We start from the raw sequence: 18822 nt of genomic DNA, 5'->3' as shown, positions 1-18822 counted from the left end.
TCTGAACAAAAATTTCAATTAAAAATACGCTAGTAGAAACTATGCTTTGTAGAAAATGTGCTGTCTCCAGTCACATTCCGCTTCTCTCAGTTACCCATATTTAGGGGGACTCCTGGGGGCACAAAATAGGCGGCATTATGTATCCTGGTGGTCCCAACTCATAAGGACAGCAAAGTGCCCCAAGGAAAGAAGTCAACAGGACAGTATTGCTTTGCTACTTTGATCTAAGCGAAGCTGTCGGTTACAATTACCCCCAAACTTGAGACAGTTCTGCCACAGTGGGTCAGCTTTATCCAGGTGTTTTCTGATTTACCCACGGCGTCTGCTATGTCACTTTAGCGTCAGTACTTCGAAAGGTAGGGTTCAAGTTATCCTATGTGTAAATGAAATTTACCCCTTCCCCCCGCCAAAAAAAAAAAAAAAAAAAGAGTGACGGGAAACTGCCGGAGGTAGCCTTTAAAAATTTAGGGAGTTTTTACCTGACCCATTGCTTTCGAAAAGTACAACTCGCAGGGATGAGTAAACTCGATTTCTTGAGCGACTCGGAGGAGACCGTGTTAGCAGGGCAGGATTATTACGAACTCCGCAATTCTCTTTTCTTTGCTATGCTAAAGGTTTCCCTTCCCAACAGTAGGTCTGACTTCGACTTGAATGAGAGCCCTGAACTTTTGTAAAGTGGAAAACAGGGGAAGTCATGGCAGGCTGGGAATCCGGCCCCGGGAAGGCGTTCACCACGCTTGAGAACAACGACGTAAATTTTCAGAACAGAAACTTCTCGTCCCCGCACTTGCAGACTTCCGCGAGTCCAGGAGCGCTCCAGGCGGCCGCGCGAGCTTCTGCGCCCGGGAACAGGGAAACTGAGGCAGGCCGGCGCGGCGCGCGCAGCTCCGGCCTCGGCGCCCGCCCGGAGGAGGGAACCCAGGATTCCAGAGCTCTCGCCGCGGCGCAGCCACCTCTGAGGCGTCCTCCCCGCCCAGGTCCGCCCCGCCCAGCTCGGGACAAAGCCCGGAGCCCGCGCCGGGAAGGGGCAGGGCGGCTCCCGCGCGCGCCCCGCTCCCCCGTGGGCGCAAGACTCCGCCCCGCCGCCCCTCGGGAAGGAGCCCGCCCGCGCCCCAACGGCTAGGCTGCCCAGCCGGGCCCGCCCCGAATCCCCATGACGTCACCGGCGGCGGCAGGCCCCGCCCCCGGCCCCGGGCGGCAGGCCGCATGACGTCACCGAGGCCCCACCCCTCCGGAGCGAGTTCGGTCCTGGCGTTCATTTCATTCCTGTCCTCATTCCGAACATTCTTAGCATCGCTCGCGCCGTGCCGCGCCGCCCGAGCCGAGCCGAGCCTCTGCAGCCGCCGCCGCGGCCCCGCCGCCCGCCGCGGGCGCCCATCAAGCACTTTGCAGACTCGCTTCCACCCTGCGGGCCAGTCCGCGCGGCGGGGCCCGGGCTCGGGGCGGCCGCGTCCGGGGACAGGCCATGCAGTGAATCCCCCCCACCCCGTCCACCTTTGCCCGGAGCCGTGGGCAGCAGCCCAGTTCGTCTAGCCGGTCCCGGGGCAGGAGCGGTGCTAGGCAGGGGTGGGGTGGCCCAGCCCGGGGATCGGGAATCGGGGAGGGAGCCGGGCTCCGAGCTGAAGGCGGGGGAAGCGGCGCCGAAGTTTGCCTCGGACTCGCCAGGCGCTGCGGCGGCTCCCTTCGCCGAGGTAAGTTGGTGCGCGGGTCTGATGCTGGGTGCGGGGGGCGCGCGGGGCGCCGGGGGCGGGGGCCGGCCCCGTCCGGCCCCGGCCGCTCTTTCTCTCCGGACTCTGCTTTGTGTGCGGCGGGCGGGCAGAGGAGCGGGCACGCGGAGGGCCGGGGCCGGGCCCCCGCGCCCGCCTCCCCGCGCTCCTTCAAGGTGAGCGGCCGGGCGCCGCCGCGGGAGTTGCCGGGACGCCAAGTTGGGCCGCGCGCAGCGGAGCCCGCGCGGCAACAGGCGGCCTTGCAGGCGCCGGGCCGGCCGCGCCGCGCCCCCCGCGCCCCCCTCTCGCGCCCGTCCGCCTGCCGGCGCGCACACGCACACACCCTCGGGCAGTTTCCACGTTTTTCTGGGAGAAGTCAGAAGTTCGGAGCGAGCGCGGGCGGGGAGAGCCGCCGGCGCCGCCTGGGAGCCCGAAGCCGGCCCGATTCCCCCCGCCGCGCCTCCCCTGCCGCCCCAGGCGCCGGGGTCCCCCGAGGCCGGCCTGGGGGCTGCGCCGACTTGTGCTGCTGGCGGGGGTTTCGCTCCTTCTTCTCAAAGATGAAAGGAGGCACGGTCGCCTTTGCCGCTTCTCCAGGACTGTTGCTGCCGCCGCCGCCGCTTCATTGCACATTCAAGTGGAAAATTTTCAGGAGTCAGCAGAAACATTGTGTCCAAAAAAGACTGAGTCGCAGTTACCACCAAATCCTGGAGGAGACTCTCCCTGGAAAACTTCCCTTCGGTAGGAAATACTGGGGGATTTGTTTGTTTATTGGAAGAGAAATGATCCCCAGAGGGGAGAAAATCAGTGCATTTCTTCTCTTTGTTCGTAGCAGCAACATTTGTTTTGTTCTAAAGTCCAGAGGCCCGCTTTAAAGAAAGTTCAACTTCTATGAGTTTCCTTTTTTTTTTTTTTCTTTTAATGTGTTTGTATTTTTTTCTTTTAAACCGGAGCAACGTTTTAAATGAGTTGAAGACAATGGAGGGCTTCACACCTCCCTTCTTTTTCTCCCACGAAAATAAAATCCAGATCCTAATTTTCTTTGCTTTTTAATTGTGTTTTTAAAGATTTATTTAAAATTGAATGCTGTCACTGTATAAAAATATTTATGAAACAATGAAATACCAGCCATTAGCATTTCTCAGGAGGCTTGTTAACTTCTCAGAAGCAAGTGGCTGCCTGTGATTTGCAGAAATGAAAATTGACCTCACTAAGCCCTGAAAAGTTAGAGACAGATGATGTTCCAGGAGCAGGTCATGTAAAAAGGCCGAGTTTTAATAACAGTGCCTTGGAGGAAGCCCAGATCTTGGGACAGAAAGGTCTGTAAGACCTATCAGCTTTCAAAAGAGTTTTAAAAATATATATATATGTATTTTAAAAATGTTACAGATAGTACAATGAGTAGAACACTGTCTAGTTCTTCAGGACAACCAACCCGCGTGCTTCTTCCTCCCCACCCTTTCCCTTGATTGTTTCTGGAAGTTTAGGTGGTCTGATGGCTTGTGACGTGCTGGGTGCCTGCAGGTGGTTACCTGAATAGACAGATCCCTTCAGGAAGATGTGATCCCACTGCCAACTCAGATCAGGGAGTGGGCTCCGTTCTCTGCAGCTTGCAGTGAATCTTGACTGGTGTCTTGTGCACGGGGGCTTCTCTGCCAGGGTGCTGTGAGGTGGTTGAGGAGCAGACGTCAGGCTTTGCCCAGTGTTTCGTCCTTTCCCTGTTGGGCTTGTGCCCTTCTGTAAATAGCAAACTATGAGCACCAAGCACATCTGAATGCTTGTAAGGGCCAGACTTAGATCCAACTTTGGTAAGAATCTTTCCTTTTTAGAGGGAAATAGTAGAACTAATTACAAAGTCGCTCTGAAAAGACACATGTATTAGTTGAACCTTTGTCAATGGGTGAGGTTTTGAATTGTTGATTGTTTTTTAGGGGAAAGGCTGATTTTTTTCTAATTTCACTATTTCCATAAATGGTCACAGATATTTTTGTTTAGTGTTTCTTTGTATGTGCAACTCTGTGTTGGACTCTGAGGTTTAAGGTTTTGGACCAAGTTTCTAATTCTTTTGTTGTTGGTGTAAAATAATGAGCTGATAAGCTGTATCCATTACTGGGTCTTGCCGATGGTATAAAAGTGCCAGTGTAGACCATTTTATTTTTACTTTAATGATTAAGTACTATTTGCTTCACAGTTTTAGGAGAATATCAGACTACTTTTCCTTTCTTTCTCCCTTTCTTTCTCTTTACAAGTTTGAAATAAAACCAGTGTGACACATTGCCTTGACACTTAAGAGTAAAAAACTATTAAAGGAAAGAATTTTTGTGTCGATTCCTCCTCTGTGTGATCTTTTATAAAGTAACAAATAGGACTTCATTCAGGGAACATGCCTGAGAGAGATTATTGGAGAATTTTTTTTTCCTTCTTTTCCCAAAACATAAACCAGGACTCACCATGGCATATACTTAATGAAATTTAATTTAAAGAAAGAGGACATGCTATCTTAATTTGAGTCAGACTGAACTGAATTTCTCATGGAGAGGGGCTTCCTTGCTTTATGGTACAGTGTGTGCCTAGACCCCAGCAGCATACTAATACATAAGAGCTGCTGGTGGTGGGGTTGGGGGGGCAGCCTGGGGAAGGTCAGCTTCCTCCTTTCTTCTCCTCTGCCCCTCCCCCTCTTTTGCTTTATATAGAAAGAATATGTTCACATACACACTTTGGGCACTGGGACCCGCAGGTTTTTTTTTTTTTTTTAAGAAAAGGGACAAGCAAGTCATAAGGAAAAAAATGTTCGGGTATTTTGCTGCCTTAGTTTCAGTCATTAACAAACAATTCTGAATTGTGCTGGTTATGACAATACAGGACAGCAAGTTTAAGAGGGCATTTCTTAACGGGAAAATTTGGTGGAATATACTTGTAGTCTATCATGGGGATCTAGATCATATTTGTTGTCACATTTTCAGTGGGAAAATGTGTAATGGGGACAGTTAGAGAATGTAGATCCCAGATGTTAGATAGGCCTTTGAAGGAATGAGCTGTGCCATTAGCAATATTTTAAGTTTCTTGCTTCTGAAATGGATCGATCTGTTATACTTGGTGGTGGGACAGGAGCTTGTGCATCTTTGGGATTACTCTTCTCTCCAATCTCTTGTGTTATGTGTTAATCATGAAGATAATTAAACTGCCTGCAAATGATAATTGTGGTATCTTATCATTCAAAAGCTTGATGTAAATAACTGCCTATATGATCCCATGTATGGAAAATGATTGTGCTCACATACAAACAATGTGTAGATAACACTTTTAAGCTTGTATTTTAGGCATTTTATCTTGTTTCCAATAAAGAGATTGCGAAAGGAGAGGAAAAAAACTGCAGAGTGAAAGTTGTGCTTAGAGGTTGGATCTGTTCAGTGATAAAAACTTTTGGGTTTTTTTCCCCCAAAGACTGAAGAATACTGGCCAGAGGGAATGTCCAGCTTTCTTCGTAAAACTGCAACGAAATCAGAGCCCACCTTTCTGTTGATAAATGCGGGCATCACAGCTTCCTCTTTCGAGTTCAGTGACTGGAACTGCAGAGTGCGAATGTCCTACTTCTGAACTCGGCAAGAAAAGTGTATTGTAAGCTTGCTGCCCTTTGACAGACTCCGGCTGTGCTGCTGGGCTATTGGGGACTGACCGGTGACTGGTGTAATCTCTTACAGCTGCGTGGCGCTTTTTTCTTATTTTATCTGTAAAAGCCACAGATTACCCTGTGGTGTTTAAATTAGATCCCAAGTCATGTTTGAACAGTATCTGTGATGTATTTTAGTTTCTTGTTCACAAAGGTGATAAAATCAAGTAGTTCAGATCCATAGTAAGCACCTTAATGTTTCAAAGTGACAGATACCAATGCCAATTTTGACCTTGTATTGCAATTATTGAATACTTCTGAAATCAAGGATGTTTGGGGGCTTCCCTATTCTGGGATAGTTTGTGGAATGCTAGAATATTTGGATCTGAATATCTGGAGTGTTTTTGTGTAGGTTTTTACATAGTTTTGTTTCAGAGCTGTGGACAGTTGAGAGTTTTCAGTCTGTAAGATTGTCATCATAAGCTTCCCGTGTTTGAACTCAGTGGAAATCCAACCGTTTCTTAAGATACATTAGGGCTTTGTAGTGGCACAGCATAAGAGAATTTTGAAGTGTGTATTTTTATTTTAGTCAAAGCAAATGGGATGTCCTGAAGAGTGGGCTTTCAGGACAGTGTTTCTTACTGGGTGGGTCGCTTTCAGCTCTTAAGTTCTCCTTTTGTCCACTGGCTTTTTGCATGGTTGGGAGGATTCACAGAAAATACTTTCCATAGTCTGGGAGTCCTGCCTGGCTAACTGTGAAACCACTAGTCTCTCTTCTGATTGGATAAGGGGTGGGGGGAGTTCCTAAGAGGCCTCGTTTCTAGTTTTGTGGCAGGCCCGGAGAGGAAGGCTCTGTCCTGGCAGTATTTCTGGCCCCCACTCCCCAAGTATTTACCATCCTGATGCAATGCTTCCTGCCCTTTTCACATTAGTTTTTAAGGCTCTGTCATTGGATTTCACTAGTAGTTTTAGCTTGAGGAGCTGGGCCCAGAATTGGGAAAGGGGTTTAAAAGAAAAAGTCGGATTGATGAACAAGTTAAGCCACCACCATTGTCTCCATTGGGAAATACTGGTTGCTTTGCATATACATCTGACAGGTTTAGATGTATATGTAAAGTGATTGAAACACTGTTGGTGGGGCAGATACAACAATGGCGGGTGCTGTTGTTTTCACTGATATATAAACTGAAAAACTGCTGCTAATGGTGGGAAATGTTAATTATGTGAGAACATATTGAACTTATATTCTCTGGCATGAACTTTTAAAAAAAATGCATGAACTGTGCTGCTTTTTTATAGGCACAGCTTTCTAATTATCATAATTCAGTTCAGCTCCGCTCTTGGATGGAGTTCAAGTGCAATCTCAATTTAACTTGAAAGGAGATTTTTTTTTTTTAACTGAGAATGTTTAAGAAATTTTGAAAAGTTCATCCAAGAATGTTGTCCGCTTAGGTGTGGTTAATTGGGGGGATGAAATGAGTGGCTTTGTATAATAGTTAATTAGATCTGGATATTAGGAAAGAGACCTTTTTTTTGGCTTTGTACTGTATCCAAACCTGCATCTTGGGCATTTTTGCATAACCAGATGCTATATGCTGTTGAGTTGTCTTTGGAAACCAATGTCTTTTTCTGATAGAAAATTAGCTAAATAGATATTTTATTACATCAATGATATAATCTCTGCAAAGACAAACTTTCTTTTGAGAGAATAGAAAGAAAGGCAGAAATCTTAAAATTCATTTGACAAAAATCACTGTTAATCTTTTATACCAACCAAACCTTGAGAAGATCCTTATGTGGTCATACTTGATGGCATTTTGTAAAAGGGGTCATCTTTGACAGTATTCATTCCAGTGTCCAATGTCCTTTATATTTTCCATGACCTTAGTGTCTTAAAAAAAAAAAAAAGTTAATGAAGCCCAGGTGCCAAATCCTCTGTGGAATCAATTTTAATTGGAAGTAAGAACAACTTCAGCTGGACCTTCCGACTTGCATCCAGTCTGATTTCTGCTGCTAAAATGCAAAGGGAGCCCACGGAAACCAAATGACTTCATTTGCTCTGGCACTTAAGAGCCGGATTCACTTCCCTGGTGGTGAAATAAAAGGAGCCAAGTGTTTTAAATAGCCACTCCCTGAGGCCTGCCCGCCCGAGTGTTTGGAGAAAAGCGCATTGTCTGCTTGCCGCTCTAGCCGGGAGCTGGCCTGGCTCGCCCTCCCCCATCAGGCAGCTCCGTTTCTGAAGTTGACATCTGGTTTTCTCTCTCTGCTCACCTGATATATACCCACACACGCGCACACATGCAGTGTGCACACATGTGTCCTGCAGGTAACTCGGATCTCTGACATTGAATGTGTGTGTGTGTGTGTGTTTCAAGTCACTCCTGGGATAGGGAGAGGCACCTAGCTAATAGCGCAAAATAAAATGTAAACACAGTAGCCGCCCCACATGCCGCCGCTGCTGGGTTTCTGTCCAACGGTGCTTTCTGGGTAGGCGCGCCTATTGTTATGGCAGCAACAGGCGGCAGAAGTTGGGGCACCATATGGCGGATGTGGGCCTCAGATAAGCTGTCTGGTAATTTAGCTTATCAATAGCATTTTGATATGCTTCATTTTCAGATCACCCATCACCATGGCTGGGGGTGTCTTGGGGGCTAACTGATTCCAAAACCATTGAAACGTCTGGGAGCCGATGCTTCCTTTGGTGGAATCTCTTTCAACCCTTTCTCCTTCACTGCCTTTTCATTTCAAAGCTTTTGGGAGACAATAGTGGTTAGAGTTTAGAAAGGGCTCCATCATCTGAGGGAATCCTCAACCCCGTCTTGAAATCTGGAATACTTAGAAGACCTTATCAGGTATTTTCATAAAGGAAAACAGAAAACAAACTATTTAATAGCGTTTCATACTGGCAGAGTCAAGAAATTCCCGTAATTCAAAATTTGCTTTGGTTGTAAATAGTCGGGAAGATAAAACCAGCATGGTTCTTATTTTGACAAAATGTTTCTAGTTTTTTGGTTCACTAAAAATACCTCCTTAATTTTCTTCCACCTTTGCATTTTACCTTATCATCAAGTGCATGGGAAGGAAATCTATAGAAGAGGAGGTATATGTATATGTGCAGCTGATTCACTTTACTGTACAGCAGAAACTATCACAACATTATAAAGCAACTATATGCCAATAAAAAAAATCAAGAGCAAAAGTGATTTCAGAGGAAGAGTTATCTGTGATTTGGAGGCAAAAAGCAGCTTCCTTTATGACTAGGAATTCTTAAAGAGGGAGATGCTTCTAGAACATCTTTACTCAGATGTCCATTGAATCTGAGCCAAAAGCAGAATCTCTGCCACTGGTGAATCCACAGGGGGACTCCTATCTTGAGTTGCTGGGGCCATTTCAGCAATTGTGCACACAGTAGGTATATTAGTGGAAATTACATAATGTGCATGACTATGTGTTTATCAACCGTGTGAATCTCATTCAGCAAATATTTTTGTCCCTGATGTGTGCCAGGCACTGGGGAGGCCAGGGTAAGACTGTCTGTCTTTTTCCCTACCCAGCCTTCCTGAACACTCTCCTTCTCCCTTCCAAGCCTCCCACCTTTTGACTTTGGGGTTTCTAGTTCTCTGTACACAGATCTGTTTACCTGGCTAATTCAGGATGGTTCTGACTCAGACCCAGGGCAGCCTCTTTCCATTCCTGTCTCCAGGAGCCTCTGCCTCACCAGCAGGTCCCCCTTGAACACGTGCATCACAGCCTACGTGGAGCTTTCCACAGACTGGCTTATCAGCCCTGGGGCCTTAGGAGGGCTGGGAGAGGTACAGTGTTTTTGTATTTCTAAGAGACCTCAGATATTGAGAATTATTGGGAATTATCTGATTGGGAATTATTACTCTAGGTATTCTAACTTTTACCTTCAGATGGAATCAGGCTAAATTTGGCCATGCCTCCTAACTGTAAATGGGCTTTTTCCTGTATTTGTGAAGTGATGTACCTAGGAACGTATACTAATTCTTCATGGAATTCACTAAGATCTTGTTAGTTTTAAAGATATTACTACACAGAAATGTGCAGGAGAGGTGATGAGCAGAACTACCTTTTTTGTGCTCAACACGCATATGTTACCCCCTGGGAAGGTAGCAGTTGTTTCCAGATGTGATTATAGAGGTGAGCGTCAGGCTCCTAGGCAAGGGGTTTAAGGACTAATTCTTGCCTGACTGTTTGCAGAGGTAGTTTTCATGTTTGAGTGGTGGGGATGTTCATAGAGGGTCTCACATGGTCCCCCTTGATACTGCAGAATAAGGGCATAGGAAGGCTGATCGTGACAACATTCTGGTGATGAGTATGGGTTTGCTGCTGGCGAACCACCCTCAGCTTTTTATTCTTCTCTCTTCTCTCCACTTTAGGCACTCAGAAATCCAGATGTTCCCAGCTTTGCATAGAACTGTTACATTGAAACCTTTGCAGGTACTACCATGTGCCTGGGATTTGGTGATCCAGCCAAGGGTTGTCAATGAATGACCATCAGTAAAACACCCCTGCAGAGCTTCCAGCTTAGCAAGAAAAACAGGCATGTGAAGAGATTAAAGAGGTCACAGTCCAGTGGGGAAGCTGTGTATTTCATATTTCATGAATCCCAAGGTGCAGTTTTTTCCCCCTTATTTGAATGTTGCCAAAATTGGGATGTGTCCTACAATCGTGGCTGGCCAAGTGGTGGTCATGACCCATGACGTGGTTGCGTACACTCATCACAGCCTGCAGAACAAGTGCAATGGAGAGGAAGAAAATTCCAAAGTCAGTAGCCAAGCATTCCTAAGAATGCTCTTGATGTCGCCAGTTCTCTTGTTGGCACAGAGGGCAACAGTGTGTGGAAAGGCATGGGTGTTGATCTCTCTGAGAAGTTTAGTATATCTGTCCCACTTTTGTTTGCTTATGGTTTCCTGTTTATGCCTGCATAAGATTGACATATTAAAAAAAAGTATAAAATACAATTTCTAAGTCATAAGGTGGTGCTCTGGCAAGGTGTTTCACAACAATATTTCTTAGAAATAAAATCATACTGCCTTTAACAGTCACTGGTATCTTCGAGTTGATGAAATTTTCATGAAACATGTTTGCATCTCTATCCAAAAGGATGTGGGAGATTATATATTATTGATGGGTTGGTTTAAGGGCATAGATTGGGATGGGAAGATCCTTTCATTTTTACACATTTGTAGTTTTTAGGAACATGTGTTTATGTAACATCAAAATAAAGGGAAAAAATATCCAATGGGGAAACTTGATTGTAATCAAGTTTTAGATCTATACCAGCTCATGACTGGCAGTGAACCTCCTGTATTACTGTTTGAAGGTTGTGTTCGTTACTCATGATATAGCCAGAAAGCTGTATTGCTCAGTGGTGGGGAATGAGGAAACCTTTGCAGAGGAAGTGATGTTGGAACTAGGCCTTGAAGGGAAGGTTTTTTAAAATTAAAAAAAAAAATTTTTTTTTGGCCAGATACCATTTTGGGATTAGAGTGGGACCCAGTTGTTAAATAAACACCCCCCCCCCCTCACCAAATACCCTCCAGAGTAATGAACATGACTCTCGAATAGTAATACAGACAGTTCATTGCCAGTTGTGAGCTGGTATAGGATCTAAAACTTCATTATGTTCAATTAATGAAAGGAGCAAAAGGGAGGGAGGGGACTGTTATGGGGAGCTGGAAGCTTCCTGATTCTGGTTTGGAAAAAGGCAAGATAATAATGTACGGTTAAAAACACAGGTTTGGAGTTGGACACACCTCAGTTGGAGTCTTGGCTCAGCCACACTTGTCCTATGTCCTTGGACAAATTACTTCCTCTCTGAGCCTTGGTGTTGCCATAGGTAAAATTTTAATAGAATGCCTCCTGTGTGCCTGACACTTAATAAATGCTCAGTAAACAGCAGCTTCACATGCTATCTTATATACCAGGTCTTCCTGGATTTCCTGCCAGGTCAGCCTGGGCATTGACTCTTGAAGAACACCCCAGGCTGAAGCAGTTGCTACGAAGAGCCAGGCTGACGGTCTCAGGCGAATGATTGAGATCCAGGAGAGGTTGAGGCATCCCGTCAAGTCTGAGACTATTAATCTCTTTGAACCACACTTCCCCTATTCATAAAAGTAGAGGAAATCCATCAGTAAATACGTAGTATTTGAGGCTATCCCTTGCCAAGTGGTAGCGCAAACTTCTGAAGGTGGGTGGCAGGATACACCTTCATGCGCTCAAAAGGAAATGTCTTCCTTAGGTTCTGGAATGGAGGCCACACTCCTGACTTTGGGACTGGGTTCTCAAAGTTCTTCACCAAGATGGTTTTATGGAACTTGTCTTTTGGTAGAGTAGCTATTTTCAGGGCCCTGGACCTGCTGGTGGAGCCTTTGAGGAATCCCTGCTAGAGTTCTGAAGGCCTCAGCTCTGGGCATGAGATGAGAGAACGAGAGGCAGGCAGGTGCCTCCCCCGCCTTTGCTGCCCTCTTTGCCCTCAGTTTCCTCATCTGGAAAGTGGGCTGGTGTTACTTATTTTGAAGGGCTGTGATAGGTGTACATAAAGAGTTATCTCCGTAGGCTGGAGCTGCATGTGTTTTTGTTGTTAAGTCACTAAATTATGTTCAATTCTTTGCAACCCATGGACTGTAGCACGCCAGGCTTCCCTGTCCTTCACCATCTCCTGGAGCTTGTTCAAACTCATGTCCATTGAGTCGGTGATGCCATCCAACCATCTCATCTTCTGTCGCCCCCTTCTCCTCCTGCCCTCAATCTTTCCCAGCATCAGGGTCTTTCCCAGTGAGTCAGCTCTTCACATCAGGTGGCCAAAGTATTGGAGCTTCAACTTTAGCAGTCCTTCTAATGAGTATTCAGGGCTGATTTCCATTAGGAAAGCAGAAACAGGTATCACTGCTATCAAATGTATCTTGTTCCTGAAAGTATTCCAGACTCTGGAGTTAAATCTTTGCCCCTCTCATCAGATTCCTTTGTCTAGGCCTTAAATATAATTCAAATAATAATTCACACTCGTGTGTGAATGGCAAACTGACCCTTTGCCAGTATATTTGCATATTTAAGAGAATGTTTTAATCCAAGATGACTGTCTACTTGAGTTAGTACCCAGGTACTTCCTGGTACATGAGCTGAATCCTTTCTGAAAACTGGTGGATTTGAAAACTCAAAACCTGTGTTTTCAAAGCCAGAGACCCTAAGCTGGTCTTGCTGCATTTGACAGCCAACTGTATTTCAGGGTGTGTCTCTGTCCCCATGTTTTCAGATTGGGGCCACTCCCAGTGACAGGTTTGAGCTATTAAGACTGCCTTGTGTGAACCTGGGCTGAAGACCGTCTGCAGTTTTGTCTTCTGTTGTCAACCAGGGTACATAGAACTGTGTGTTAATCTGGTTTCCTACTTTAAATTAAAAATTAAAATTAAAAATTGTTAGGAGAGATAAGTAGACTAGTTGGGAATAAAGTCTTTTAGAGGCAGGGGAGAAAGATTTAAAACCAATGGTTTACAACCTGTGAATCTATTAAAGGTCACTGAATTAAACTTTTAAAAGGATGTGTGAATTATATCTCATAGAAGAAGGTAAAGCACAGTGCTACCAGAATTCCTCATGTGGCGAGTCCATTTGTTTTACTGGTCAAGTGATTAAGATTGATATTCAGAGCAATGATGTAATAAGAGTTTATATATATCTCTTTTACTTTACTGATGTTAGTGTGGAGCCTAAAGGTATCCGTTAAAAGTATCTACAGTGGAAAATTTTTTTACTTATGAAAGTATAACTTCAGTGTTGAGAGATGACTCGCTCCTTAATGATAAACGTTGACCATTTTAACCACCCGTATGGCTTACAGTTTAGACAGCCTGCGAACTAAATGCTAGAGGATAAGTAAACTAGGAAATCACAAGGGAAAGAGACCTGAAGGCATGTGAGGCCACAAGTCAAGTCTGAATCTGATTTGCTAGTTGATTTAAGATAGGGAAAAATTGAACCCATCATAGATTAATTTATACTTCAAGTTTCAGGCTGTGCCCTGCCCTTTTTTTTTTTTTTTTTTTTTAAATAATTTTACCTTGGGCTTTTTTGTTGTTGTGTCCTCTGACCAGATGCACAGTGTCTTCCTTATAATAACTGTTTGTGGTGGTTTTATTCATTTATATTACTAAAGGATTGTTCTCTACTGTTCTTCATGGCTGTGTAACTTCTCGTGTGGTATGGTCCTGGTTTGTGCTGCTTGTCATGGCACCATCTTTAATAGTACCCTCGTTTACTCTCAAGATGTTCCAGTTTGGAGGATAAACCATATGATCATGCTACTAACAGAAGCTGATGAGGAAACTGGCTGACTCCCTTTAATTAAGCAGAATAGAGAGAAAAATCTCAAGCAGGAGACTTGTGGTTCCCTGTATTGAGCTCATAACAGTGTTATTCTTGGAGTTTTCAGGCTGTTTCTGAGCTTCAACAGAGGGGAATTTCAGAGAACAACTTTGCTTATAAACCTGTGCTAGTTTCAACAAATTGTTTCAAACCCTCTGCTATTCTGTGGATCAATTCATGATGAATTTAAAAAAAAGCGTCTCATCATTCATAAGAATGATTCATCTCTGTTTCATTTCCTTTTGGAATTGTAGAGTTCAGAAGTTTTTCCCAGTGGAATTCTGACAGGTTTGTACTGTGTGAAATTTGGGGATTTCAGATTACAGATTTTCGAACCTGTAGTCTTGGAGCTCTTGACACTCTTCGGTTTCAGACTTGCTCATCTTTGTTCTTTGGGAGACTGTGTAATGACATCCTGTGATGTGCCCAAACACACTGGAGCCGGTATCCACAGGGAACTGGTTCCAGGACCTCTGCAGATACCAAAACCCTGTGGGGAAGTGGCAGAGTTTTTGCATATAACCTACACACATCTTCCAGTATACTTTAAATCGTCTCTTTAGATTGCTAGAGACTTTCTAGGTGGCACAGTGGTAAAGAGACCACCTGCTAATGTAGGAGACACAGAGGCTTGGGTTTGATCCCTGGGTCGGGAAGATCCCCTGGAGGAGGAAATGGCAAGCCCCTCCAGTATTCTTGCCTGAGAAATTCCATGGACAAAGAAGCCTAGTGTGCCCACCAGGTCTCAAAGAGTCAGACAGGACTGAGCACACACAGCACAGCGTAATACCTGATACAGTGTAAATACTACCCAAGTAGTTGTCAATATGGTGTAAATATTATACTGAATGTAAATAGTTACCACCTTGTGGAAAATTCAAGTGTTTTTTTGGTAAACTTTCTGGAATTTTTTTTTCAAATTTTTTCGATTTGAGGTTAGTTGAATCTTCGGATTTGGAACCTGTGGATACAGAGGGAAGACAGAGTGGAATCTTAGAAATTTAACAAACTTTAGAACTTTGCCCAAAACCAAAAATAATTGTAAGGACACTGCTCAATTCCAGATGGTTCTTTTGACAACACTGTTCACTTAGTTATTTTATCATGTGCTTTAGGCAGTAACTTGGGCAGGTGTTGAGTTTGAAAGAATGGCTTCTGGCCTTCACCGTTGAGAATTGGGAGAACTGTTTCCTCGTTGGAGCAGTTCACTGGGAGAAGGCATTTGAGGGTCCCTCCAGGGCTAGGAGATTTTGGTGGCTCAGATGGTAAAGCGTCTGCCTGCAATGCAGGAGACCCGGGTTCAATCCCTGGGTCAAGAAGATCCCCTGGAGAAGGAAATGGCAACCCATTCCAGTACTCATGCCTGGAAAATTCCATGGATGGAGAAGCCTGGTAGGCTACAGCCCATGGGTTGGACACGACTGAGCGACTTGACTTTCACTTTGTTTCCAGGGCTAGGATCTTGGGCCCTCCACTTCCAGTTATAAGGGTTGGATAGCCCCTCACTTGGCTCTTCCTGTGACCTTGGAGAAATCGCTTAAAATCTTTGCTTTCCCTTTCTGGGAAGATACTGCAGCCTACTTTTGAGCTGAGCTGTAGATTAAAGAGATAAAGTGTTAGAGCCTTAGGCCAAAAGGTCCTGGAGTGGTTGTTATCTGAGTCATCCCTTCCACTACCCCAAACTCCCCACCTTTTGTGGAGGAGGAGCACTACCACTGAGTTCACTCCTTAACTTTCAGTTGTGCTCATTCCCAGGCCACCCTGGGTGAATTTGGATAAGAAAGGAAGCCTGACAGGCCAGCTTCTGTCTTGAGCCCATTCAACATTACCTTATTTAAACCTGAGAGCTTTATTTGTTGTTGAAGAAAGTGAATCTCAGAGAGGGTTAGTCACTTGCCCAGGGTCACACAGCCAGGTTAACAGGGCCAAAGTTTGATTTCAGTTCCTAGATCCCACCAACTCCACAGCTTTCAGGCTGACAAGACTGCATATTAAGTCACTTGTGGCATTCGTTAAGATAGACCGTGACACTGACACAAAAGTAGACTTGCACTCTTCTGGTGTATTTGTGCAGAGTACTTAATGCTTTATTTTGTTTTGTGTTCTTGGTGGCCCATTTAACCCATGGTTTTCAAAACAAACACGTAAATGTTGGGTGTGGCCCACTCCAACCTTTACTAGGGGGTCTGCTCCTCATATTGAGAGCAGGCAAGATTCTCTTCTTCCCTTCAGTGTCGGTTTTCAAAGACTGGGGATGGGATGAGGGGAGAAGGGCAGAACCTCTCACCTGGCTCCTTGGGCTTTGTTGTTGTTCAGTCTGTCAGTCGTGTCCGACTCTGTGGTCCCGCGGACTGCGGCACACCAGGCTGTCCTTCACCATCTCCCTGAGCTGGCTCAAACTCGCGTCCATTGAGTCAGTGATGCCACCCAACCATTTCATCCTCTGTCGACCCCTTCTCCTCCCGCCTTCGATCTTTTCCAACATCAGGGTCTTTTCCAATGAGTTGGCTCTTCCCTTCAGGTGGCCAAAGTACTGGCCCTTCAGCTTCAGCATCAGGCCTTCCAGTGAATATTCTGGGTTGATTTCCTTGTCGGGGATGTGGGGGGAGAAGCAGATCTGGTTTGGAGCTCTGGACCTGGACCTGCCAGTTTATCTGCTTTTTCTTTGGAATGTGCTCTGCAGTTGAGCTACTGAAGCTGGCCTGCAGGCAGAGATAGTTAGCCCCCTCTACACCCTGGAAGCCTGGATGTGGAAATACCCTCATGCTGGGGGTAGAGTTGTTAGGTAGATGGTCTTGACTTGACCCCTTGATAGTGGGATTGCTTGGGAACATGGGAGATACAGATGAATCTCTCCCATCCCCACCCTGGTGACCAGCTGGAAACTATGTCTTAGCCTGTGGAATGTGATGGACAGGGGCAGGGGCAGAAGGGAAAAGGGAGTTAACCGCTCTGTTCAGTTGTTGTTGTTGTTGAGTTGCTAAGTCGGGCTCGGCTCATTGCAACCCCACGGACTGCAGCACGCCAGGCTTCCCTGTCCTTCACTGCTTCCCAGAGTTTGCTCAAACTCATGTCTGTTGAGTCGGTGACGCCATCCAACTGTCTCATTGTCTGTTGTCCCCTTCTCCTCTTGCCTTCAATCTTTCCCAGCATCAGGGTCTTTTTCTAATGAGTCGGCTCTTCGTATCAGGTGGCCAAAGTATTGGAGCTTCAGTTTCAGTATCAGTCCTTGCAGTTAATATTCTGGGTTGATTTCCTTTAGGATTGACTAGTTTGGATCTCCTTGCAGTCCACGGAGTCCAAGCAGTCCAAGCCCTTAATAAATCAGGTCTCTGAAATAGATAATAAGGGCTTTGAAATGGGATTACTAGTGGGGTTGCTACCCATCTTTGATATCTTGGTTGGCTTTTAGTCCAAGGTTATGGGATGGTTATGGGATGGTTGGTACTGTCTTACTTTTGTTCACCTGATTCTGGTAACTCTGAATTAGACTGAATTCTGGGCTAAAAGGGGTCGGGGCCACTGATGGCCGGTACTTGTGCTCCTGTCTTCCCCCCTTCTCTGTACTGGTTTGCCCACTTCTTAGAGCTGTCATACACCCAGTGTCTTTTGGGTACTTCTGCTGTTGGCTATTTTGGTGTTTCCCTGACTTGGTGTAGATCTCGCTAGCACTTTACATATTTTGCAACATAGCCTAAAAGCATGGCTTTGAAGTCAGACCCAGTCCCAGTTACGCTTATTGGCCATAAGCTCTTGGGGAAGATGATTTAATCTCTCTGGGCCCCTGTCTCTTTATCTGAAAAATGAAAATATTAAGATAAAGTGAAATGTGACAGAGTATGACGAACGGCCCACAGTGGGCTTCTCCATGGGTTGCCCCAACCCATACTGACATTTCTTGCTTCCTCTGCCCTCCAGTTCCTGGTCCAAGATCTGAGGGTTTTGTCCCATCCAGAACACCAGTCTGACAGGCGCTCATTTATTTGCTTTTCCATCTTCCTCCTCTGGGTTTAGTTTTAAGCTTTTTTCCAGCTTCTCTTCTTGCTGGATTTCCTGCTCTGTTTTTCTCTCTTCAGACAGTTTCCCTTTTGCTTTCATATTTTCACACACGCACACAGAGACACAAAACATGCTGTCCAATTTTTTCACCCTTTCTCTTCTGCTGTTATCATTTTGAAATCTTAAAGAGATTGCCCCTTCAGTTTCCTCGGTTTCACCAAAAATGGTCAGCAGCAGAGCACCACCTCTTGATTTTGCTGTCTTTCACACTGGAGAGCATTGGATCTCTTGGCTTAGAGAGTTACTGGCACTCTTAAGAGTTACTATTTTGAAAAGGCTTAACTCATTCTGATTCTCATTACGTTTATGAATTTGTGGAATTACACACATTTCTTCCACTTACCTGTTTGCTCTTGGGCAACCTCTTTATTCTTTTTGAACCCCAGTTTCTCGCTTGTAAAATGGACATGCTAGTGCCTTTCTCATGGGTTATAGTGAGAGTTAGCTGAGGGTTTGCATGTTGCCTGGCAGAATGTACCATTAAAGTTATCTGCTGATTATAGTTATGGCTGTGATTACTGTCACCTGGTGGCTAAGAATTAAGAGTGCCAAGTATCTCTTCCTTTGGCACCTTTCTATTATTTTGAAGGAGAAAGACAGGAACCGTATCTTAGTATTTTTATTATTTTAGATTTTCAAAATTTTTATTGTGAAAACTTGAGTATAGTAGAGGGCAGTGAACCACACTGGACCATCATCACTTAGCAATAGTTATCAACCCATGGCCATTCTTGTTTCTTTCAAATCGCAGCATCCTCTCCCACATATTATTTTGAAATAATCCCAAAATGTCATACCATGTGATTTGTGAAGTTTTCAGTATATATTTTAAAAATTATGGCTTTTTAAGAAAGACCAACTGTTGGTTTAAGGAACACCACCTCCCTGGTGGTCCAGTAGCGATACTTCACAGTCCCAGTGCAGTGGGCCTGGGTTCGATCCCTGTTCAGGGAACTTGATCCCACATGCCACAGTGAAGACCCAGCATGGTCAAATAAATTAAAAAAAACAACAACAAAAAACTGTAATATCATCACACTAACATTTTAATCATGATTACTT

General features: G+C 45.2%; 1 protein-coding gene across 2 annotated transcripts in view; it reads left to right on the top strand.

The window, feature by feature from the left end:
* The first annotated feature begins 1262 nt into the window (after positions 1–1262).
* Positions 1263–18822, top strand: part of TEAD1 (TEA domain transcription factor 1) — a 381458-nt gene continuing 363898 nt past the window's right edge. Inside the window, exons 1-2 of one of the 2 annotated variants that reach the window (XM_043481325.1) lie at positions 1558–1691; positions 2301–2444. The gene's annotated coding sequence lies outside the window, so the exon portion shown is untranslated. Of the gene's footprint in view, positions 1692–2300; positions 2445–18822 lie in introns of both variants that reach the window. The other variant, XM_043481323.1, reaches the window with a different exon arrangement.

This window comes from Cervus canadensis, chromosome 11 (assembly GCF_019320065.1).
Source record: "Cervus canadensis isolate Bull #8, Minnesota chromosome 11, ASM1932006v1, whole genome shotgun sequence".
Lineage (NCBI taxonomy): Eukaryota > Metazoa > Chordata > Mammalia > Artiodactyla > Cervidae > Cervus > Cervus canadensis.
Note: the sequence above shows the minus strand (reverse complement) of the source record. Positions and strands in the feature narration are given on the sequence as shown.